This window comes from Argiope bruennichi, chromosome 1, assembly GCF_947563725.1.
Source record: "Argiope bruennichi chromosome 1, qqArgBrue1.1, whole genome shotgun sequence".
Classification (NCBI taxonomy): domain Eukaryota; kingdom Metazoa; phylum Arthropoda; class Arachnida; order Araneae; family Araneidae; genus Argiope; species Argiope bruennichi.
The window spans coordinates 73,974,191-73,985,211 of record NC_079151.1 but is presented as its reverse complement, the minus strand read 5'-3'; the positions used below and the strand labels follow the sequence as shown (position 1 = coordinate 73,985,211).

Here is an 11,021-nt window from a genome sequence, read left to right as displayed (position 1 = left end):
TTTGATAAGAACTTTAATCTGTAGATCAAATAATTTATTTTCCTATTGCTGGCTTTGAAAAGAAATTAGCAAAGAATTAGAAAAGAAATAGCATTGAAATCCATATTGTTAAAAATATCAACATGTTCATTTCTTACACATTCTCAAACTATAATAAAGTAATGTTGAATAGATATTAAATGCTTTCAGATCAAGGTGCAGAACATTTAATAATATCCATTGGCAAATTATTATATCAGAAATCAAACTGGTATGTTGTTAGTATGCGTACTCTGGTTACATACTTCATCAGCTTCAATTGATCTGCTATCAGCAAAGAAAATGTTTCCATTATGTTTGATACAGGAGAATTTAAAAAAATATTACCCTCTTAAATCATTTTAAACAGCACAACTAAATATATCTCTAACACCTTCAGCTATTATATATATTGAGGACTGGTGATTAATTATTGAAAGTAATATTTAGATAGTTATATTATAATTAGTTTTCACAACTCCGTAAGAAAGCATCAAAACTGAAATATTTTCTTCCATCTGTTTTATAAGAAAAATACATTCTGCATTATTTTCGTAACAAAACTTTTTGTTTTTTTCAAAATGTGTTATTTAAAAATCATTTGCAAAAAATTTATTCCATGTTTTATCTTTTAAAAATGCACGCATTTCTGAAATTCAAATTTCTTAATTGCTCTAATATTTTCTTGAGAAAAACAAAACTTTGTATGAATTATCTTGGAAAAAAATTCTAATTAATGGCATTTCTAGTAAAAAAAAGAATACTTTATTATTTCAATACAAAGTTTTGTCTTCTAATTTATGCATGAAAATGATGTGCTTTTGCTGAAAATTAACATTTTTGTTCAAAAAATCATTCTGATATTACAAACATAATTTTGCATTAGTTTTATTTGTTCAAATAATAAAACATTTTCGTTTGGTTGTCCAAAAAAAAAAAAAACAGAATCAATGTATAAATCTAAAATTGCATATCAACATGAATCATATACGTAAATTTGGTATTGCTTCTTATTATTTGCAGTGCATAAAAAGTAGTTGCAGATTTCTAATTAGGTAATTATCTAAGGCTGCTGGGGCGGTTATGGAAGGTTGATTAAAAAATTTTTAACCATTAGACAAATTTGTAAAACAATTTTTTTTAAGAATTTGCATTGAAAAATTAATTTAAACTATGATTAATTACCTATTTATAATATACTGGAATATTAATTATTCATTTAATAAGCTGTGTTACACTCCAATCAATAATTTCTGTATTTTAATCATTTTTAATGTTACATTTCTTTTAAATTTATTACTACTTTACATAAGCTATCTATAAACAAATGCTTTAATTTTTAAGAAAGAAGGTCATTGACAATTAATTATATTTGTTATTTCGAAAACTTTATTACTTCATGTTATGCAAAATTTAAAAAGATAGATAGATAAAAATATTCATATTACCACAATATTATTATAAGGAATAAAATTTAAGCTAAAATAACTCATTTACAAGTTGATCAAGTTAAAAATGTATTAAAGTGTGAGAATGAATCAAGTTTATTAAAAGAGGGTCCTCATATTGTGTACTGCCTATGACTATGAAATTCTCACATCCACTTCTGATAGAAGGGAAAACAATTTTTAAAACCCTGGAGATGGTATACCAAATGAGGCATGCCATGCTTTCTAAGCATTTTGTTAAATACCATCATTGAGCTCTTTAATACGACATTATTATTAGGCCTATATGACCGAAGTTTGGCACCAAGTGTTGCAAACGAGGATTTAAAAGATCCCTCTAAAACATCAGCTTTAAGCTTGGTATTATGCTATTACAAAGATATCACAGCGTTTTCACTTCTTTCGGCATTTTCTGTTGCTATATTTAGAGATGACCATCGTCATCCAGGATGTATCCTCCGTGATGACCATGATGATGAACCCTAGATAAAAAATAAGAAGTGATCTTTTCAGAATCGTGTTTAAGAAGTTATAATTTGTGTTGAATTAGAGATGAAACTTCATGTCCTTTCAAAGAATTATCTGAAAAATTGTTAGTTTATAATCTATATTAAAATTTTGCTTCCATTTTTTTTTAAATAAATAATGAATAGAAGATGTTAAATTTGTCCCTCACAAAATTTTTGGGAGTGAATTTTCTTCTGAAACGAACTTTGAAAAACTTAGTTAACATAATGTATAAATTAGAATTGTATGTAATGTGTTTCATTCTAATTGCTGTTCACTATTTGATATCTACAGGGCCTGACTAAGGCAGGGGCATATGGGGCAGTTGCCCCGGGTCCCCACATAAGAGGGAGCCCCCAAATGGAATAGAAAGTTTATTTTATGTTTCCTTCTTTAATGAACGTTCTTCATTACTGAAGTAGTGAAGCAGAGGGAGGGCCCCCAAGAAAGTTTTTGCCCCAGGCCCCAATTAGGGTAAGTCGGGCCTTGGATATCTAAATCATTAGAGATAGCACTAATTGAAAAAATGCTCAAAGTGACGTAAGGGATTATGTTACATGGGTCAATAAATGTATTACTGAAAGAAACTATGAATAAACTCGAGTTGTGAAACTTTGTTCTTTACCGAATCAGTGCAACCATTTGAGGGGAGGCATCATTGAAATGATTTAATACAGAGTTACATTCAAGGATTTATTATGCGGTTAGTTTTAGTCACAGAGCTTGTTTACTTTAAATATTTGTGTGTCAAAAATATTTTATTAAACATGGCCAACAATACAGACAGATTGTTCAAAAATTTAGTTTCGGATCCCCCCCTCCAAGAATTGCATGTATTGACTAAAACAAAATAGAATCCTTACTTCTGTACGCCATTTAAAGCATTTTTCCAATTGGAAGTGTGTATCTATATTTAACGGCTTAGAGACTAGCTGTCAAAACATGGTTAAAGTGAACATCATGCATAAATATATTTTTCGAATCATAAATCAATGAGCAATTTTTTTTCAAGTCATGATGATTGGACAATGCATTCATTACATGATACAAATGTGCGTATGACAGTTTTTCTTTGTGTGTGTGTGTGTGTGTGTGTGTGTGTGTGTGTGTGTGTGTGTAATAAATGTTTCCATCTAAATTTGTGGTAAATCCTTAAATTTTAAAATAAGCACATCTGCGCGAATTTTGTAGATTGAAATATAAAATTTTGTGTACACATAAATGAATGTAAAAAAAAAAGGGAGATAAATTATCATTTTACACTACAGGGTAGCATAAAAGTTTATTTTTTTATTACTAACCCCAAGAGAACCTAAAGTGTTTCCGAAAAATTTTCAACTTTATTTCACGATTTTTTTTGTAACTGGAAGTGTTTGTTTAAGTTAAATATTTAGTAAAATAAAAGCTTTTAGGGTACACAAATGTATTAAATATTTTTATATTGGATGGGGCATAGTGTATCTATGAAGAAGACTAAAACTTGATAGTGAATTATTTTTGCGTGATTTAATTTAAAACAACTTCTTTCATATTTCCATAGGTGAAATTTAAAAACGATTTGTTTCTCCATTCCTGAGGTCTATAACTTTAAAACTGTGCACAACAGTACATTCCAGAAGGTAACAGGGCCCAACTTAGCCTAATTGGGGCCCGGGACAAAAGCTCCTTTGGGGGACCCCTCTGCTTCACTACTTCAGTAATGAAGAACCTTGCATAGAACTTGTCTATGGTATTTTTAGTTAATTAATTCAAAATGGTATTTAAACTTAAAACACTCTTAGTCTTAACTCGGAGTACCACATTTAACCATTGAATTTAAAATGCAATCTGACAAATTGCTAAGGCGAGATTTATATTAAAATGCTTTCTACAACTATCTTAAGCATCTGTCTATAAGAGAAACTCTTAAATCTCATAAATTAAATATTAGTACACTTTTAAATGAAAAATATGCAAATTTCTTAACAGTTATTTCCATATGTAGGAGTATTTAATTATTCCTTGCATACAAACAAAACAAACTTCAGTATTTAAATTCATTGTTTCAAAAAAGTTCATTAAAGAAGGTATCTTTTACACTCAGACCTGTTTTTGTTCTTTTTTTAAGAAAAAGAAATTTTAATATTGTAGACTGCTCAAAAAGAATAATGAGCTTCTGCTTCTTTTAATTTGTATGAGAATTCTGCGCAGCAAAAACTATTGACGATGTTTTATCTTCATATTTACCAACCATGATTACAATACATATAATTTGAAATGTATTCATTTTCTTATTGCGATCGTACGCAATTTGCTTTTTACCGTCTTTTTTATTGAATTTGACTTGTTTTATATAGATGGAATTTGTAATCGAATTTTCAGAGAGTTTCCGATATTCTGAAGTTCAGATATTTGTTATTGTCGTGTATTTTGGAAGATCATATCAAAAGTTAATTACCAATTTTGAATTAATTTTAATTAAATTTTGACTTTATGTACAAAACACTATCTAGTAATGAATTTTTGAAAAAAAAGCTCATTATAAAATTTTAATATATTTTTAATAATGAATTTTGAATTTCTAAGTCAAATCAGTCGTTAAAAATTAGAACTAAATATGACTAAAATTTCGATTGACTTAGAGCATTTTTATCATCGTTGCAAGCTTTTACGATTTTATTTGAATTTTCGTATTGGGGAAAAAAGTGATTTTCTTCTTTTTTCGTCAGTAATTAAAGAGTATGATCCAAAACTTTGTTTTGTTGGTCATTTTATTTATTTAGCTAGATCATCTTTTTTTCAAATAAAATAAATCTTCAAAGTTCCACAGACAAAGGAGGTATCAAAATATTAATACCTCGGCTTCGAGGTATGATGAACAAGTTCGAGATACTGTTACTGTAACTCGGTGCCCTTATCTTCTCTTCAGGTAACACATTATTTTTTTTTTTTTTTTTCGAAAATGCCCGCACTAACAATATCACATAAATTTAGGTTTAATTATTTTTAAAGAATAATAAATTATTGAGGATGGATTTCCGAGCGAACTAGACAGCGAGCTTCTTAACCCTTTTGGGATGAGAGGCCTCTATCCTAGACGCACGGACGGGACAAAGCGTACGCCAAAGGAATGATCCAGCAGGATGGAGGTTTAGCATCGCTAAGCCTAACTTTGAAAAAAAAATCACAAAAAATAAAGTTTAAGTCCTAGCGTTTTTCTACCATTTTAGATTACTTCATTCATAATTGAGCACATTCTTCCTGCACACATCGCATTTTCTTGCCATAATAAACCAAAACCAAGGCTAATAAATAAAATAATAAATAGAGAGGCCGTAATAAAAAGAGAAGTATGCGAAATGTATCCGAAATCTAAGCAAAATAAACAGAACTGACGGTAAAACACAAAAAGACCAGATATGGTTACACAGCAATAACAAAAAAAAAGAAAAGAAAAGAATTCGGAGTGAGATTAGAAACGGAAATGGCTCTATCAAGTGGAACGTTAATCTTATCCCCCCCTCCTCCGCAACTGCTGATGAGTAAAATACAAAAAGCTGAATATGGGCAAACGGAAGGTCAGGATGCAAAAATTATATTTATTTCAAAAGTAATGGACACAGGAGCCATCTAGTGGCGTTTAAAAATTGTTTCAGTTTAGAATGCTTATATGCATCACCGTCCCATGAGTTCGATTTCCAAAAATGCGCGGGTGGGACGCCCAGCTGTGAGAGAAATTCGCTGGTGATACATATATGACACGCCCGTCGCGAAAGGGTTAAGACAGCTGGACTGAGGGATTAGGGCGTAGGTAGGTTGATTTAAAAAAATGTTGTTAGTCTAACTGCCAACTGAATAAATAATTTCTTTAAAAATACACATTCTATGAATTAATAATTTTAGCATATATGATTGTTCAGGTACCTATCTGTCTCATGGTCTTCACTTAGTTTTTAGAATATTTATAAACATGGAGCATCCGCTGAAATAATATTACGCATAAGCACGGATGCCGCATACTCATAACAAATAAATAAAAACATATGCATTTTCACAAAATTATTAAAATTAAAAAAATGACTTAAAATAAATAATTATTAGGTTTTTAAGTTAAAATTATGTTGAATACAAAACTAAATTTATAATACTGTTTTCAAAAATATAAAAGGATGTGTCTCATAATAATCACTGCCTACGGTCCACAAATGCCTAAATACCATCACTACCAATAGTATAATAAGACAGGTTGGTGATATTTTCAATCATTTCACATAAAACTTTAAAATAACTTTTTATTCTCTCCTCTCTACATTATCTTCAAATTTACACATTTACGGTACACAAAGTTATGTATTTTTCTAATTTCTATTAAAAATAGAATTCTTCCATAAAAATTACAAAACTAAAAGCATCAGAAATAATATCCGGATATTTTCACGCATATTCTCTAATAAAGATCTTATCCTCTCCCCCCCCCCCATCCTAAAATTTGAATCTTAGGTAAAACTTTGGATGGCACTAGCAAATAATAGCAACGAAATACAGATCTTTGGTATGAATCTTGTATTTTTACTGAATCTATCGTGCGAATACGTATTTCGGATGCCTTTTTTCCGAGCTACTGAAACAAAACTTCACGCAGAATTTCATTTATTTAAGTCTTTGCACTTTTTTATTGCGTTTCTATGCGTGCGAAAGTATAGACCGACAGATGGTCCACCCTTTGACAGATTTGGTATAAAATTTGTTTAAAAATCTCATAATTTAGATGCTTGTGTAACAAATTTTATCTATTTAGCTCTTTGCGTTTTATAGTATCAATTTCACCTTTATTCTAACGGCAAAACAGATTGCCTTTGAATGAATTGCGTCCAACATTTGAACAAAAAGTTCATAAACCAAATTTCATTCGTCTAGTTCAAAATATTTTTAAGTTATAATATTCAAGAATTGACAGACTTAATGTCAGAAATTTATTTTTCGAACTCGAAGAGGTCTGAAACGTAGAGATTTGTCAAAATCTCAAGTTTGGTTGCATTTTATCAGTGTTTGATTATATTTATAGGATTTTGATTTCATTATCTGATTTTTTACAAGTTCGATTGATTTTCTCTACATTTCGTATACCAGAAAGTAAAAACACTAGTAAACAAAAAAAATCTGAAAATAACATATTCTTTTACTTACGGAATAGGCACATATTTTACATGATGGTGATGATGATGATGGTGTGCATGGTGATGCCCTTCAAGCAATTTTGCCAGCAGGCCTACTCCTAAAAGAATTCCCAAGCCACCGCCTCCACCACCATGATGATGGATCCCGGCCACCACTTGGAAGATGAGACAAGATACTAAACTAACAAGTGCAACGCGAGAAATCAGCATGTTCGCGAGTATTTTCTACTGTCACCACCTATCTGAAAATACAAAATTTAGAAATGCATGATAATTGTAAATATATTCGAAACACTCAGGTTTTCATATGAAAACATAGAACTTATTGACTTGTGATTTAACGGAAACACTCTTAATTTTTTAAAAGTTATTTAACATACTTTGAAATAATATACAGATATAAAAATGGTTTTATAAAAAAAAATCCAGATTATTTTTTTACACGATGTTATTTAATTTGACTCGCTTTATGTTTGGGATGATGAATTTTGTAATCGGTTTTCCACTCTTTTTCCTGGCCTATTAGAATTATAAAATTTTCCAAAGATGTGTGATCCTGATGAAAATGCAATATTTTAGTAACTCTAGAATCTAACTCTCAGGTAATTGTGGAATTTTAAATTTTGTTACAATCCAGATGGTGTCATCTGGCCGTCAATTTAAGAAAAACTGATTACAAGATTTCATGATGATTATAATGATGAATTATCAACAATATTGACCAAGACCAAAACATAAAAAATAAACAAAAATAAAAAAATTCTAAGAGATACTCTAATTTTTTCTAATAATCTGGAGGTTAAAAGAGAAATCGAAAACTTTTGGGGCGACGAAGATAATACAATGAGGAAATTAATCCATAAACAAAGAAAATTTTTAAGCATTTAAATGTAAAGGAAATTCCAATTTGATTATAGTATTTGTATCGGTGCCTCATATTTTTATGATTTTTGCTTTGACTTCTAGATATTTGACAGTAACATTATTTTCAATATTTTAAACAAGCGTATTTTAAAAACTATTTTTTTTTTAAATTTTCATTATTTTAATGTTTACCTTCTTATAAAACAAATCAAAAATGATAATTTTTTTCCTAGGCTCGTTTAATGGTAACATTTCTCTAAATCATGATAAAGAATGATAATTAGAACAGTTAACACGAAACAAATTTCTTTTGATCATTGGCCACCAACTGTTGACCTTATTCTTGAATATTTATGAAAAAAGGGGATATTATGATGCAGTTGCCTTTAAAGAAACAAAGAGAAGAATGTTAAACTAGCAAACGTCACCGTTTCTTAGTCTAAGTAATTCACTCATAATATAATTTTGACATTAATGCAAATGAACAAAACAATCAATGACCGATATTCTTCGAATATTTCGGAGAACATCGTCAAATTTGACAATTTTCATAGCATTGTATTAAAAAAAAATCTTTGTTCGTTTCATTCAGTTGCCAACATAATTGGCCTGAAAACTTCAATAGCAGACGATTTCAGCTGAAAAATATTTTCCGCATACTAACTTTTCAATGATTAATTTATTTACACTTTATGTTGAGTGATATTCATTGCTTCGTGTTAATCATTTAATTAAATGGAAAAGGAGCTATATTAAAATAGATTAAAAAAATACAAATTTAAAATATTAAACAACGAGAATTTATGAAGTAAAATAAATTTTGAAGATTTGGATCAATGCATTTTATTTTCATAACGAATTACCATTAATCATCAGTATTATTTAGTGACCATTAGATAGAACTTAACGATTATATTTTTTAATCTTTGAATCACAAAAAGTAACGAAACATTTTAATATCTAAAATTGAATAGTTCTTCTAAACTATCTCGTAAGCAGTTCCTTATATATCTCAATGCAATATTTGCTTATTATTATTTTTTTATCCATTTATTTATTTATTTTTTACTAGAGTTATCCAGGTAAGGAGTTATTTTTCATTTTATGATATTGTTTGTATAAACGAAAAAATTTACAGTAAAAAATTCACAGTAATACTATTATTAAAAGTTTGAGTATATTAATAAAGAAATTGTTAACAAATAATAACGTAATCAAAAAGTTAACATACAATTATTTTTATATATCTTCGAATTCTGCGAAGAATACAAAATTTTAATAGATTCTAGTTTTACATAGAATGAATTTAATTTGATTAAGTCTTCTCATATTTGATTATTCATTTAGAACTGTACATTGGTTGATTAGAGAAAATGCTAACTATGGAACTGAATTATTTGATTCTGAGTGAAATAGATATCATTAGAGAACTAACTTTTAGCAGATATAAACTGATTTGATATTTTGTATTTAGTGAAAAAGCTTCGAATGAAATATTTGATATCTTTTTAACCAAGAGGATATTAAATACTTTATATATACACATACGTATAAAGATAATTTTATATTTTAAAAACTTTTAAAAATAAGCAATTTTTTTTATACTTTGATACACATTGTTAAGAAGGCAAATATTACCGTACTGTTATTTAAGTGAACATTGCATTTCATAAAATAATAACATAAATTGCTAAATATTTAATCGAGTTTCAAGGTATATTTTGCTAAATATTGAATTCGAACCATAAAACCAATTCTTCATTAATATTTTTCTCCTTTTTTTATCTTAACATATCAAAAGGTTAATTATTCTTTGCACTGTAGAATTGCATTTTGAATTTTTTTCAGATCACGATATGTGTAAATCAATTTTTAAAGTATTTTTTAAAGGAAAAGAGTTTATTCTTTTATCTCAATAACAAACAGCTTTTATTCTACAATGGAACAACACTTACTATGGTATACTATTTCATAAAACATGAGCATTTGCTTACCTGCAACTTTCATGAGAGTGATAGAGTAAAAGTATAAGCATACTTACTAATTGGTGAGCCTTTTAAACCACGAATGAATTTTTCGGTCCATTTAGCATGACGAAAAATAACAAGTTTCCGGTGTTTTTCTCAATTATTCAAGTTGGCCGCTTAAAAAGAATCAGCATTGATTACGGGTTTTAGTCTAACCCATTGACATATATCGAAGTTTTATCGCTGTTTTTTCTGTAAATCACAGAAATTTATTCTAGAATGTTAGGAATCTAATGTCGTTTGGTTTTATTTTTTTCCTACATAAATTTAAATGAAAAATATTTTATTACACTGTTTAATGTACCTTCATATATCTATTGAATATCAATTGGATGTTTGGTGTTATTTTCTTTTATAAATCGGCGAACTGGAAATGTAATTGAAACGCAAATTATGCAATCAGTTCCTTGTTGTATGAAAATGCTACTTGATTGCTGAAACCGATAATAATTAAATTTAAATATGAAGGTTATATTATGGTTATATATATATATATATATATATATATATATATATATATATATATATATATATATATATATATATATATATATATATATATATATATATATATATATATAAAGGTTTTATAAATACGAAATATTATCAAAAAATTTGCATATAATCACTGATATTGTTAAGTAATAAATAAAACAATAGTAAAAGATTAAGCAGTAATATATAAAAAAGTATTTTTACAAGTAGTACATTAAAAAAATAAACTGCTTGCCGAAAAATTTTAGAATCATTAATTGTACGTAAAAACAATTTTTATTGTAATAGATTAATAGTACTTTATTTTAATTATTTTCTGCTTGTTGTTGATTCCTCTATTATAAATATTATGGAAACAACAATAAGTTTTTCCTTAATTTGCCACCAGTTTGTATCCCGTTTCATGAAACCATTATATAATTATTAAATGAATAATATTTTTGATTGATAATTATGTTCTGAAAATATTAAGATAGTGTGCTGTCATAGAAAACACATAAGAATAA

General features: G+C 28.1%; 1 long non-coding RNA gene across 1 annotated transcript; it reads right to left on the bottom strand.

The window, feature by feature from the left end:
- Positions 1–977: 977 nt before the first annotated feature.
- On the bottom strand, positions 978–10,010 carry LOC129976692 (uncharacterized). Its single transcript, XR_008785168.1, has 3 exons — positions 9,988–10,010; positions 7,140–7,371; positions 978–1,948 (listed from the first exon to the last, which is right to left on the bottom strand). It is a non-coding gene; the product is annotated as an uncharacterized LOC129976692 (long non-coding RNA).
- Positions 10,011–11,021: the final 1,011 nt, after the last annotated feature.